This window comes from Pimephales promelas, chromosome 1, assembly GCF_988280905.1.
Source record: "Pimephales promelas chromosome 1, fPimPro1.hap1.1, whole genome shotgun sequence".
Classification (NCBI taxonomy): Eukaryota; Metazoa; Chordata; class Actinopteri; order Cypriniformes; family Leuciscidae; genus Pimephales; species Pimephales promelas.
The window spans coordinates 44,184,983-44,196,768 of record NC_142769.1 but is presented as its reverse complement, the minus strand read 5'-3'; the positions used below and the strand labels follow the sequence as shown (position 1 = coordinate 44,196,768).

At 40.1% G+C, this 11,786-nt stretch overlaps 1 protein-coding gene across 2 annotated transcripts in view; it reads left to right on the top strand.

Moving 5' to 3' along the window:
- elp4 (elongator acetyltransferase complex subunit 4) overlaps window positions 1-11,786 on the top strand; it is a 97,290-nt gene that overhangs the window by 68,609 nt on the left and 16,895 nt on the right. The gene's annotated exons all lie outside the window — the stretch shown is intronic.

The following is an 11,786-nucleotide window of genomic DNA, read 5'->3' as shown; positions in this document are numbered from 1 at the left end:
AGGAAGACCTTTCAGTGTCTCGGAGCCCTCTGCACCCCTGCTGTTTTCTTGCCTGGCCCTCTGGAGCGGCCGTATGATTTTTCTAACACCTCCGGTATTTAACTCTGTCGTGGAAAAGCAAGCCGGACGCTGTTCATGATTTACATGTCATTTGCTGCCTCATATTGTGTGAAATTCAATTGCACAGCACAAACTGTAGCCAAGCTCCCGCGCCGGCTCTCTCTCTCTCACTCTTGCGTCTCCTCTTTCTTTCCCTACTGTTTTTTTTTATTACAGAAAGTTTTCTGTCTGAAAAAGTGGCCAGTTGGTTACCCATCCTCTTAAGGTGTTGTAATCTTGATACGTTTATTCTAACAGAACTGCACACAAGTTATTTTTCTAGCATATCCTGAAAACTAGCTGGTTTACATAATAATTTGGGCTGTCAAACGATTAATCGCGATTAATCGCATCCAAAATAAATGTTTGTGTTTACATAATATATGTTGGTGCATTGTGTATAATTATTTTGTATATAAAAATAGTACACACACATGCATGTATATTTTAAGAAAAAAATATTATTTATATGTAAAATATTTATATATAATATAAATTATATATAAATCTATATACATGAAAATATTTCTTAAATATATACAGTACAAGCATGTATGTGTATTTATATATATATATATATATATATATATATAAAATAATTATTTACAGTGCACACATATTATGGAAACACAAACTTTTATTTTGGATGCGATTAATCGCGATTAATCGCTTGACAGCCCTAATAATAAATTCACACTTATGATATTTTTGTCACATGTGCACAATAATGTGCCCATACAAGTAAAATTGCCCACACAAGGAAAAAAAATGGAGCTTTGCACAAGCAAGCACCAGAAGTAGTTTTTCACTTTCTGTCCTCTGCAAGCTTTTTCAACATACTTCATGTTTTCTGAGTTTGACATTTTCTTCACTCTTTTAGAGTAGACTTTTTTCTCTCCGCAGATGTGAATGGTGTGTATGTAGCGTAACAAAGATGTTGTTTCTTTGATATAATGTGTGTTGGACTAAACCTGTTGTGGCAGGAGAGAAGTTACTGGAGTGTTGTCTCTCCCCTCTACAGTATGTCCTTCATTGACCTTCAAATCACTCGCAGCACACAATTACATATATGTGTACCTCACATGAGCCACACATATGCCTAGATAGATTGGTTGATTGGATGTAGACGTGTGTGTGTGTGTGTGTGTACATGCCACCGTTCAAAAGAGAAATGAGTACTTTTATTCAGCAAGGATGCATTATTTAAATTGATCAAAAGTGACGGTTAGGGTTGGGTATCGTTTGAATTTGAACGATTCTGATTCCGATTCCGATTCATTGTTTCGATTCCGGTTCCTAACGATTCTCGATTCCGATTCTTTTAAGAGGCAGGGTCAAAAAAAGTTTAGCTAACCTTGCTAACCAACGGCCTTTCTGAAGGAAATAATCCTTTCTGAAGGAAATACTCCTTCTGTAAAAATACTCCTTTTGTCACAAATTTTGCATTTTGCTGAGATTTCGTTATTTTTAGAAAAGTGAAGCCACACTTTGGATCGTCGACGTAAGCTACTCATGTTCGACTCGCGTGGTTATGCCAACACTTCCGGTAGACGCTTCTTCGTTGGTGTTGTTCAGCGGTTTCTTCTTCCGGTCGGCGGACTGTGAATATCGAAACTAGGAATCGAAATTTTTACTTTTGAACGATTCCGGGAAAAACGAAAAGTTAGTCTCGGTTCCAATCGATTCTCGATACCCAACCCTAGTGACGGTAAACACATTTATTATGTTACAAATTTCAAGATGGTACCGATCCCAAACTTTTGAGCTGTAGTGTATTCTGGATATATAAAGGCCTAAAGTTGTCATTCTAGTCAGCTTGGTGTTGTTGTTGGTTAAGGTCAGACTTGTGACTGTTAAAGAGTAGATTGTGGTTCAATGGGATGGGGTTACTAACGGCAACACCTTTTCAGCGCTGCAGTATGAAGTCCACACTATGCCTGTCTTTGTCCCCACAAGTGCTGTCCTTTGGTTAAAGGGACTCTTTCTTGTGAAGAGTTACAACCTGTGATGGATTACACCCCCAATTCATTAACACTCTGTGAAGCACTTAAACACACACTTAGACTCTCTTTCGCCCGCTTTCTCTCTCTCTCTCTCCGTCTCCAAGTTCCTCTCTCGTCCTCTCACACGCCCAGTTCTCCTTTTGTCTCGGTTTGATCTTCAGCCTTTCCAGTCTTGCGAAAGCCAAGTCGTCCATACAAAACCCAATCTTTATCTGCCATTATCCTAAAAGAATCCTTTTCCTCTCTCACCCCACCTTCTCCTTTTCCTTCTCTCACTAGCGTTTCTCCTCCCATGTCTTCTTGATAGCTGAAAATACCTGCTGGCTCATTAGCTCCTTCATCACGGTGCTGCACACGCATAAAGAGCAGCGATGGCTAACAGCAGAAGCCTTTAGCTCGCTGTCACACACACAAATGCACACACTCTCACGCACACTTCCCTTAAGCTTGTGGGCTGCTCTTACTGGGCTGAAGGATTGGGTCCCACACCTCCATTTGTAGGCGCATCAGACACGAGTTTCTTTTTTTTATTCTGCTAGACATTGGAGGTGGTGGGGGTAACGCTAGCATGCAACACACACGTACCCTGGAGTGTGATCCAGAGGACTCCACTCAAGCGACTGGTCAGGCCCTTTGAGGGAACGGCACAGTAACCCGTGGCCGACCTCGCCACTCCTGCACGTAATGTGTTTAAACTGTGTTTGAACCCCACTATGGTTTGGGGGGAGGTGGGAAGCAGGAGAACGGGGCCTGGGTTTTGTTGGGCGTGTAGAGAACAGACTGGAAGGGCTTCAGTCACATTGTATATGTGTTTGTGGTTCCTTTTGGGGAGTTTATATCACTGGCAGTTCCAAGCGCCTCCAGTCTGTAATGAGCATGAGGTCAAAATGGTCAACAGGTTCTTTCAGAAATGTCGCTCTTTTCAATGTAGAATTGCAGAGGAAACTGCAATAAGGTGATGGGATGAACAATTAATGGATGGATTATATTACCTGACTTGAACAAAGATTTTAGCCCCTTTTTAACATGACTTTAGCTTTTTCCTGTGGCTGTCGGTTCCAATCTGCTTATTTTGCAAAGTCAGAGTTGTCAAATTTCATGTATTATGTAATAGCAGGGCTGGAGTACTCGAGTCCGGACTCGAGACTGTTTTCTATGGTCTCGGACTCGCTGGTATTCGGACTCGGACTTGTCTCGGTCTCGGCCACTGGTCTTGCCAAATATGGCTTTTGGTCTTGACCGAGTCCTGGTGTCTTTCGATTATGTTAATAATATTGAAGGAAAAGTGAAACACTGGCTACCTAATAACCAATCACACTAGATTATCCTCGCACATCACACTCTGCATGCCCGTTAATTTTGCATTTGTAAACTTTGCATCAGCCTAACGTCATAAAGTTATAAGTTTGATTGCGTATGGTGGTAGTAGCTGGCTTGTGTGTGTGTCATATTTGCGTTTAAGGTGGTTCATTTGGGTAACGTTAAGGTTATCTGACATCGGTGATGATTTTCTTCAGTTTTAAATTGGCAATAGAAAATTAAGGACGAACAGAAATATTCTCCAGGACGCCTACAGAACGAAAGACATTTTTGTATGCGTGTTCATTTATTACTAGCCTATTAGGGTAACGTTAAATTAGAAAATGCCAAAATTAACCGACCAAGTGCTCACTATAACGGAGCGCGTCTTCGCATGCTGTATATCTTACTAGCTACTACTTAAATATCCTTGGTGTTGTGACACTTTTCCTTTTAGATCAACAAATAATAACCCAAAATGACTGTCTTGATAATGTCATGCATAGCCTTTTTTTTTTCCTGTCCTGGACTCGGTCTTGACTCGGACTCAAACCTTTTTGGACAAGGTCTTGACTCAGACTCGAATCTTTTTGGACAAGGTCTTGACTCAGACTCGAATCTTTTTGGACTCTGTCTTGACTCGGACTCGAACCTTTGTGGACTCGGACTCAAACCTTTTTGGACTTGGTCTTGACTCAGACTCAAACCTTTTTGGACTTGGTCTTGACTCGGACTCAAACCTTTTTGGACTCGGTCTTGACTCGGACTCAAACCTTTTTGGACAAGGTCTTGACTCAGACTCGAATCTTTTTGGACTCTGTCTTGACTCGGACTCGAACCTTTGTGGACTCGGACTCAAACCTTTTTGGACTTGGTCTTGACTCAGACTCAAACCTTTTTGGACTTGGTCTTGACTCGGACTCAAACCTTTTTGGACTCTGACTCAAACCTTTTTGGCTCAGTCTTGACTCGGACTCAAATCTTTTTGGACTTGGTCTTGACTCGGACTCGAATATTTTTGGACTCGGTCTTGACTCGGACTCGAATATTTTTGGACTCGGACTCGAACCTTTTTGGACTCGGTCTTGACTCGGACTCAAACCTTTTTGGACAAGGTCTTGACTCAGACTCGAATCTTTTTGGACTCGGTCTTGACTCGGACTCGAACCTTTGTGGACTCGGACTCAAACCTTTTTGGACTTGGTCTTGACTCAGACTCAAACCTTTTTGGACTTGGTCTTGACTCGGACTCAAACCTTTTTGGACTCTGACTCAAACCTTTTTGGCTCAGTCTTGACTCGGACTCAAATCTTTTTGGACTTGGTCTTGACTCGGACTCGAATATTTTTGGACTCGGTCTTGACTCGGACTCGAATATTTTTGGACTCGGACTCGAACCTTTTTGGACTCGGTCTTGACTCGGACTCAAACCTTTTTGGACAAGGTCTTGACTCAGACTCGAATCTTTTTGGACTCGGTCTTGACTCGGACTCGAACCTTTGTGGACTCGGACTCAAACCTTTTTGGACTTGGTCTTGACTCAGACTCAAACCTTTTTGGACTTGGTCTTGACTCGGACTCAAACCTTTTTGGACTCTGACTCAAACCTTTTTGACTCAGTCTTGACTCGGACTCAAATCTTTTTGGACTCGGTCTTGACTCGGACTCGAATATTTTTGGACTCGGTCTTGACTCGGACTCGAAACCTTTTTGGACTCGGTCTTGACTCGGACTCGAACCTTTTTGGACTCTGTCTTGACTCGGACTCAAACCTTTTTGGACTCGGTCTTGACTCGGACTCGAACCTTTGACTCGTACTTGACTCGGACTCGACTAGTCCTGGTCTTGGATCATACCTATCCCAAACTTATAAACGGTAGTGTATGTTTAGTTTCAGTGAAATATTTATATTCAATAACTGCAAACTGTCCGGCCCCTGTTTTCCTATTTTATTAGTAATTTACATTTAAATGGAGCCCTGAAAAATGCTCGGTTACACAATCATTATGTATAATAGTACTTTTTGGTAACACTTTAATTGACAGTGTCCTTGTATCACGTTACATGTAGTTTCTATAGTAATTACTATAGGTTATGTGTAACTACATTCAACTAACCTACTCTGTAGGCTACTTAAATGTATAAATACACTGTAACAAGGACACCTTAAAATAAAGTGTAACCCACTTTTTTTGCTATATGATCTGTAGAATGATACACACATATCCATGTAGGACAGTGGCTTGGCAGTTTCAACACACAGATAACTTCCACTTAAATTTAAAATGTTTGTGTAACTCTCCACAAAAGGGTCAAAACAAGCATTTGGAGAAGCTAGCAGAGACGGAGGTGGTGTTCCTCGCGATGCACTGTCATATCATATACTGCCTTCATTTCTCAGCTCAGCCAATCGGATATGAAAGCAGCACTTACACGTGTTTGTCCTCTGTGCCTTTTGCACCCCAAAGTACCTTGGGGGCGTCCGCCTCTGCATTCATATTCCGGCCAGCCAGTCCGCAAGGGTCATGAGCCCCCAGCGTACATCCAACACCCATCTGACAGCACCCAGGGTCCATTCTTATGGCACCTCTCCAAATCCGAACGAGCAGAGAGGAGTGAAAACTCCCCCTGGACTCCTGACCTCTGCAGTCACTGGCCTAAAGAGTGGGAGCACAGTGGACACAGCTGACCAGAGGGCGAGGTGCAATGAGAACGATACTGATTGTGGTACACAGTTGGGCTTTTTTATTATCTCGGTTACTTCTACTTGTCCTCGGGTGCTTGTCACTTGGCTTGGATTGGGTTTTGAGCAACGTGCAAATGAAAAAGAAAATTGTGATAATTATACTGCTGACGCCAGAAGTTATTACTTCACATTATTTCATGTCCGATGGTTCGGATATTATGTAGGCCCCCCAAAGTGCACATTGTGAAATAGAGCTGTGTTTAAGAGCACTAACGCTTGGTGCTTGTTTAAACTTGGTTTATTAAATAAAACCCACCATGCAGAAAACACAAATGGAAGTTTGCCAAGTAGTGTGTATAGATATATACCCATACATTTAATCTATATATAATAAATTAAATTAAACACCGATTAAAATATACGTGTGTGTGTGAGAGAGAGAGCTTGTGTGATTGTGAATTAATAGAGAGAATCCCAATAAATGATAAAAGAACTGGGAATCCTTAGCATTTGTGATGCTCTTAATGCATTGATGATGGGTAAAAGTACATAATGCTAGACTTTCGGAAGAAAGAGGGGTGGTGGTCTTCAAAGATTTGTATTATATGTGTCATTGAGATCTGTTTGAAAGAAGAAAATAACAGGTAGTAATGGTTCCAGTTACACTAAGCTGGTCTTCAGAAACCTCTTCTGTTGCATTTCAGCATTTAAAAATAAGAAGCATTGTTCTGGAAAATTTGCTCTCGTCTGTCAAACAAAAAGGCTTCTGGACATGTACAATGTTATTGCATGGGATATTTAACGTGTTTAAACTACAGTTTGTGCTTCTATGCATCATTGAACATTTTGCTTACGAAATGCAAAGCTTGGTGAAACATGAAGACACAAGCTTATTGTTAGTGTTGGAAATCAAGAGTTGGTTATTATTCCCAACTGGTTCCATTTAATACCAATTGAATCCATTTCATATCAGAATCAATTTTTTTTTTCATGATGTTTAGTAAACAGTTTAACAGGTCTGGCATTCATTCGCCAGGTTTTGTCAAACGTGTGTGTGTATGTTTGTGTGTGTGTGTATATATATATATATATATATATATATATATATATATATACGTGTGTGTGTGTATGTGTGTATATATATATATATATATATATATATATATATATATATATATATAAACGTTTGTATGTATGTATGTGTATATGTGTGTGTGTGTGTGTGTGTATATATATATATATATATATATATGTGTGTATATATATATATATATATATTCTTGGGTTAAGTGAAGAAAACTTTTTTTTGACACTATCCCAGACTTTTTGAGTTGGGCTAAGTTAGTGTGAATTCAGGTAAGTTGGGCTATTAGCTCCTAATTTACCTGAATTCATCCCCTAAGTCGGTTACTTCAATCCAAACTCCTCTGATCCCAAAGCACATTACGTTAAGTGTCTTAAAACACAATCTCCTGTGAGATTTGTGGTGATTCTTCACAAGTGTCAGTGCGACCAGCAAGAAGTAGCTGGAGGGCTTTGAAGCTATTATCAGTGTGAGGTTTTGTTCGGCGTGGAGTGTTATTTGTAACCCTCTTAAGGAAAGCCACTCTTAATGTTCCTCTCGAGAGCCTCTTGTAAATCACTTCAAGTGTTTTAAACTGATTTTGTTCAAGTGAGTTTTTGGCAGAAATTGTTCTTGCTGTTTGCATAAAGCAATTCATGACAATGATTGCCTCTTAATAATCCACTCATCCCTTCAATGATCCTAGAGGTTTCTATGGGCTCAGTTGGTTGTCTTTTCTTTATGTTATGAGTGTGTCATTTTCTTGGTTAAAAGTTTCTCCTATCTCAGCTTAATGTGCAATTATAAATAAACCATTCTGGGGCCAGTTGCATAAACATATAGCCATTATGTTAAAGGACAAGTTCGGTATTTTACAATTAAAGCCCTGTTTTAAGATCGTCCCTGATGAAATAGAATGGTTAAGATTGTTTTTTAGACAGATGCTCCTGTCACGAGAATTTTTGGATTTCTGTGTTTCGAAGGCCACAGTAGTCGATTATCGAATTTGCGTGCGCGATCCTTAGTTATCTATTTCCCAATGATCGCGCATGTGAACTGGACAATTTACTACTGTGGACTTCGACCGAAAACAGGAAGAAAATGAAGTCGGACAAAAACTACGATAAAACCTGTTGGAAAGCATATTTTGCAGCGATTTTTGTGTGAGCATATCAGTCAACACCCCAGACCACTCGGTGAGTATCACGTCTTTGTAAACTAAAGTTTTATGCGTTTTTATGAATGATTGTTCGAGTGCACCTATGCTACCATTATAAAGGTGGGGGGGTGCTAACACAGAATCCAAAAATTCTCGTGACAGGAGCATCTGTCTAAAAAACAATCTTAACTATTCTATTTCATCAGGGACAATCTTAAAACCGGGCTTTAATTGTAAAATACCGAACTAGTCCTTTAAGACAGTGACCAACTAGCAGTTAGTTAGGAGTAATCAGTCTTACTGTTCGGTATCAAATTAGACCGATGTATGTTTTTATGTAACCAACTTTAAAAAGTTATGAACTGTCTTTTCGAACTATCCGAACTATTTATATTTAATATTTATATTTAAACAATATGAATGTAAGCCAGAGGAGAACTGGCCCCCGACTGAGCCTGGGTTCTCCCAAGGTTTTTTCTCCATCCAATCTGATGGAGTTTGGTTCCTTGCCACTGTCGCCTTGCTTTTGGCTTGATTTGAGCTTGCTCAGTTAAGATTATTTAGTATTTAGCAATGTTGTTGATCTGTGTTGTGCTACTTTCATGTTATCAGTGTGAAGCTGCTTTGATACAATCTGTATTGTGAAAAGCGCTATATAAATAAATGTGACTTGACTTGACTTGACTATCCCTTTAAGTTCCAGCATTTTCCAATCTGTAGATCCCTTCTCATGTTCTTCAGAATTCCTTCTGATAAGCTTAACATTTTGATCCTGGGTGTCTCCTGATTGGGATGCATCGTAGCCTTGAGGGTTTCAGGGGGAAAGGATCTGAAGCTCTTAAAGGCGTGTGGAAAAGGCTCAGGGAAATTACAGATTGTCCTGAGCTTCCAGCGGCCTGCGTTTTTAGGAACGTGATTTACTTGCCGTTCAACAAACAATAGGGGATTTAGAAGACCATTGTTTGGTGGGAGATAAACATCAACCTGAGGAAAAAAAGATCACCTGAATCAAGGCAGCAGTTTCTGGTATGTTTGGCTCGTGGCAATTTACTGGCCATGTAATCGTGCACTTGACTACTCTTGACACTATGTGTGTGTGTGTGTGTGTATATACCTTGTGCTGAGCTCCCTCATTAGCCTCTTTAGCACAAGCTTTTGGCGTAGCTCATTGCTTGTTAGAGATTAGTGCCCATGTGGGGCCAAGTTACCGTAATAAAACGCTTGATTCTAATGACTCTCCTCTAAGCCGTAACTCTACGCACAAACCGCCAAAAAGCTTGAGCCTCCCTGAAGGGTTTTTAGCAGCACGCTAACAGTTACACTTCTCGGACCATTTAAGGTGCATGGCCAAGCGTCTAACGCGATTTGTGTTCACACACTCTGTTTCGTCTGTCTGCAAACATGGGCTAGGATGTTTTCTCGCCTGTCTTAAGGCTGCAGATCTTCACTGTGGAGGCAAGAAGCTGAAAAAAGGCATCACCGGCTAGAAGTGTTTGAGAGGACGTCTTCATTTAAACTGACCTCAGATTGTAAAGGTTTAGTTGTTGTATTTCACACAAAAAAGAGAAAATTGCGTTTTTTCTTAGCAACAAGGTCAAATTTTGTTTAAATCAATTGTGACTCAAGTCTACCTTGGCTTTTCTATTCCTTTTTGTTTTTGTCCTAACCAGCTACGACCACAACATGAGTTCTGTTACGAAGTGTGTTTCGAGTGTTTGGCATGGTAATGATTATGAAAATGTTGATATATTTGGTCTTGGCGTAATAGATCTGATACACTGCTGTTGTTGGTTATTGCTACTGCTGCACAACAAGAACGGGACTTGGTACTCATAATACATCAATGACACGCTGCTGTGAGTAAGACATTTTGCTGATGCTTCTGTACAATATAGCATACATGACTTACCCGTAGTAGATCTACACAGGTGGAGCTGGGGAAGGGGGAGGGTTTCTGAAAGCGCACTGCTACTGCAAATGCTGACCAGTATTTGAAGGTTGAGCAGCGAGCTTATTGGCTACTGATACGCAGGAACCAATCAGCTGTGCCCGATAGAGAATGATGTGATTGCAAGCAAATTGAGTTAATGACATATTACCCTGCGCCATCTTGAGTTTCATGATTGTATTTACCAGTCTCGCCGTTCCTATGTTCAAGTTTTTCTCTGAACTGGCTAGCCCTGCGTCACAGTGGAATATCATTGGTCTAAAATCCTACAACACATTTCATTATATTAATGCTGCTTTCACATGCTATCAGAATTGTCTTGAACACGAGTTCCCTAGTTAAATGTTGGACATGAACGCCCTCTCAAGTCGCAAGCTGACAATCTAGAAGCATGATGGATGTTTATACCGGGTTCCCGCGGGGTCTTAGAAAGCCTTAAAAGCGTTGAATTTATTAATTTGGAAATAATACCTCAAAAAGACTTGAAAAATTCTTGAATTGTCTGTTCCTCAAAAGTTTCATTTGTCAACCACGGTTATTATGATTTTCGATGTTTATTGTTTAGGGGTCTCTCAGTTCCCCATATTCCCAACATGGATTAAATATATAGCTAAGACAAATTAATATTGTTCGGTAAACTTTCTTGTGGCCTACTGAAATGTTTTTATTTCTCACACCTGCTTGGCTTATCATCTTTTACCTATTCTTCATTTGAAAAATAAATGAACACAAATTCAAGGATTTTATTTTTCTTTGTTGGTATAGGGATGTGAAAAATGTATAATTTATTTTTTATAAATGGTCTTGTTATTTGGTTGTCAATGAATGGGATGATGAATACCATTTTGGCTTAAATAAGAATTCCCCAATAAATTGGCAAGAATAAACCTGGCGTCCTCTGTGATTCCTTCTCTTTCCGACAAAGCACTGTAACTCGACGAGCTTGTAAGCATGACTGCAGAAGTGAAGTAGGAAATTTTTGATTAGTATGTGATGGTAGCATAAACCACAAATATCTGTCAGAAATCTGTGATTTCGCCTCTTTATGTAGGATTTGACTTATTGACTTAATGATTGACTTAAAATTATTTGACCTTGTAAACTTGTCAGCGCCTTGTCACACCAGGTACATGTATCGTGTGTATGTATATACATTACGGGGTCAGTACGATTTATTTTTAAAGAAACTATACTTAAATTCAGCAAGGACACATTAAATTTATCAAAAGTGACATTTTTGTTTATCATTAGTTAGCAACTTTAGGCCCTGTTTACACGAGAACGCTCGCGGGTGAAAACGTAAAAATATTTTATCGGATGTGCCTTTCGTTTACACGGCGACGGCGTTTTTGAGGCTTAAAAACGCAAAAAAGTGAAACCACCCTCCAGAGTGGAAATCTTAAAAACGCTCCACCGCCGCGTTCCCGTGTAAACGGTAAAAACGCAAAAGTTTGCTTGACAGTGAAGGTTGTACGCAGGCGCGTGGACTTGGTGGTGTTGTAGTATGCACTCCTTGCCGCCTGAAGTGC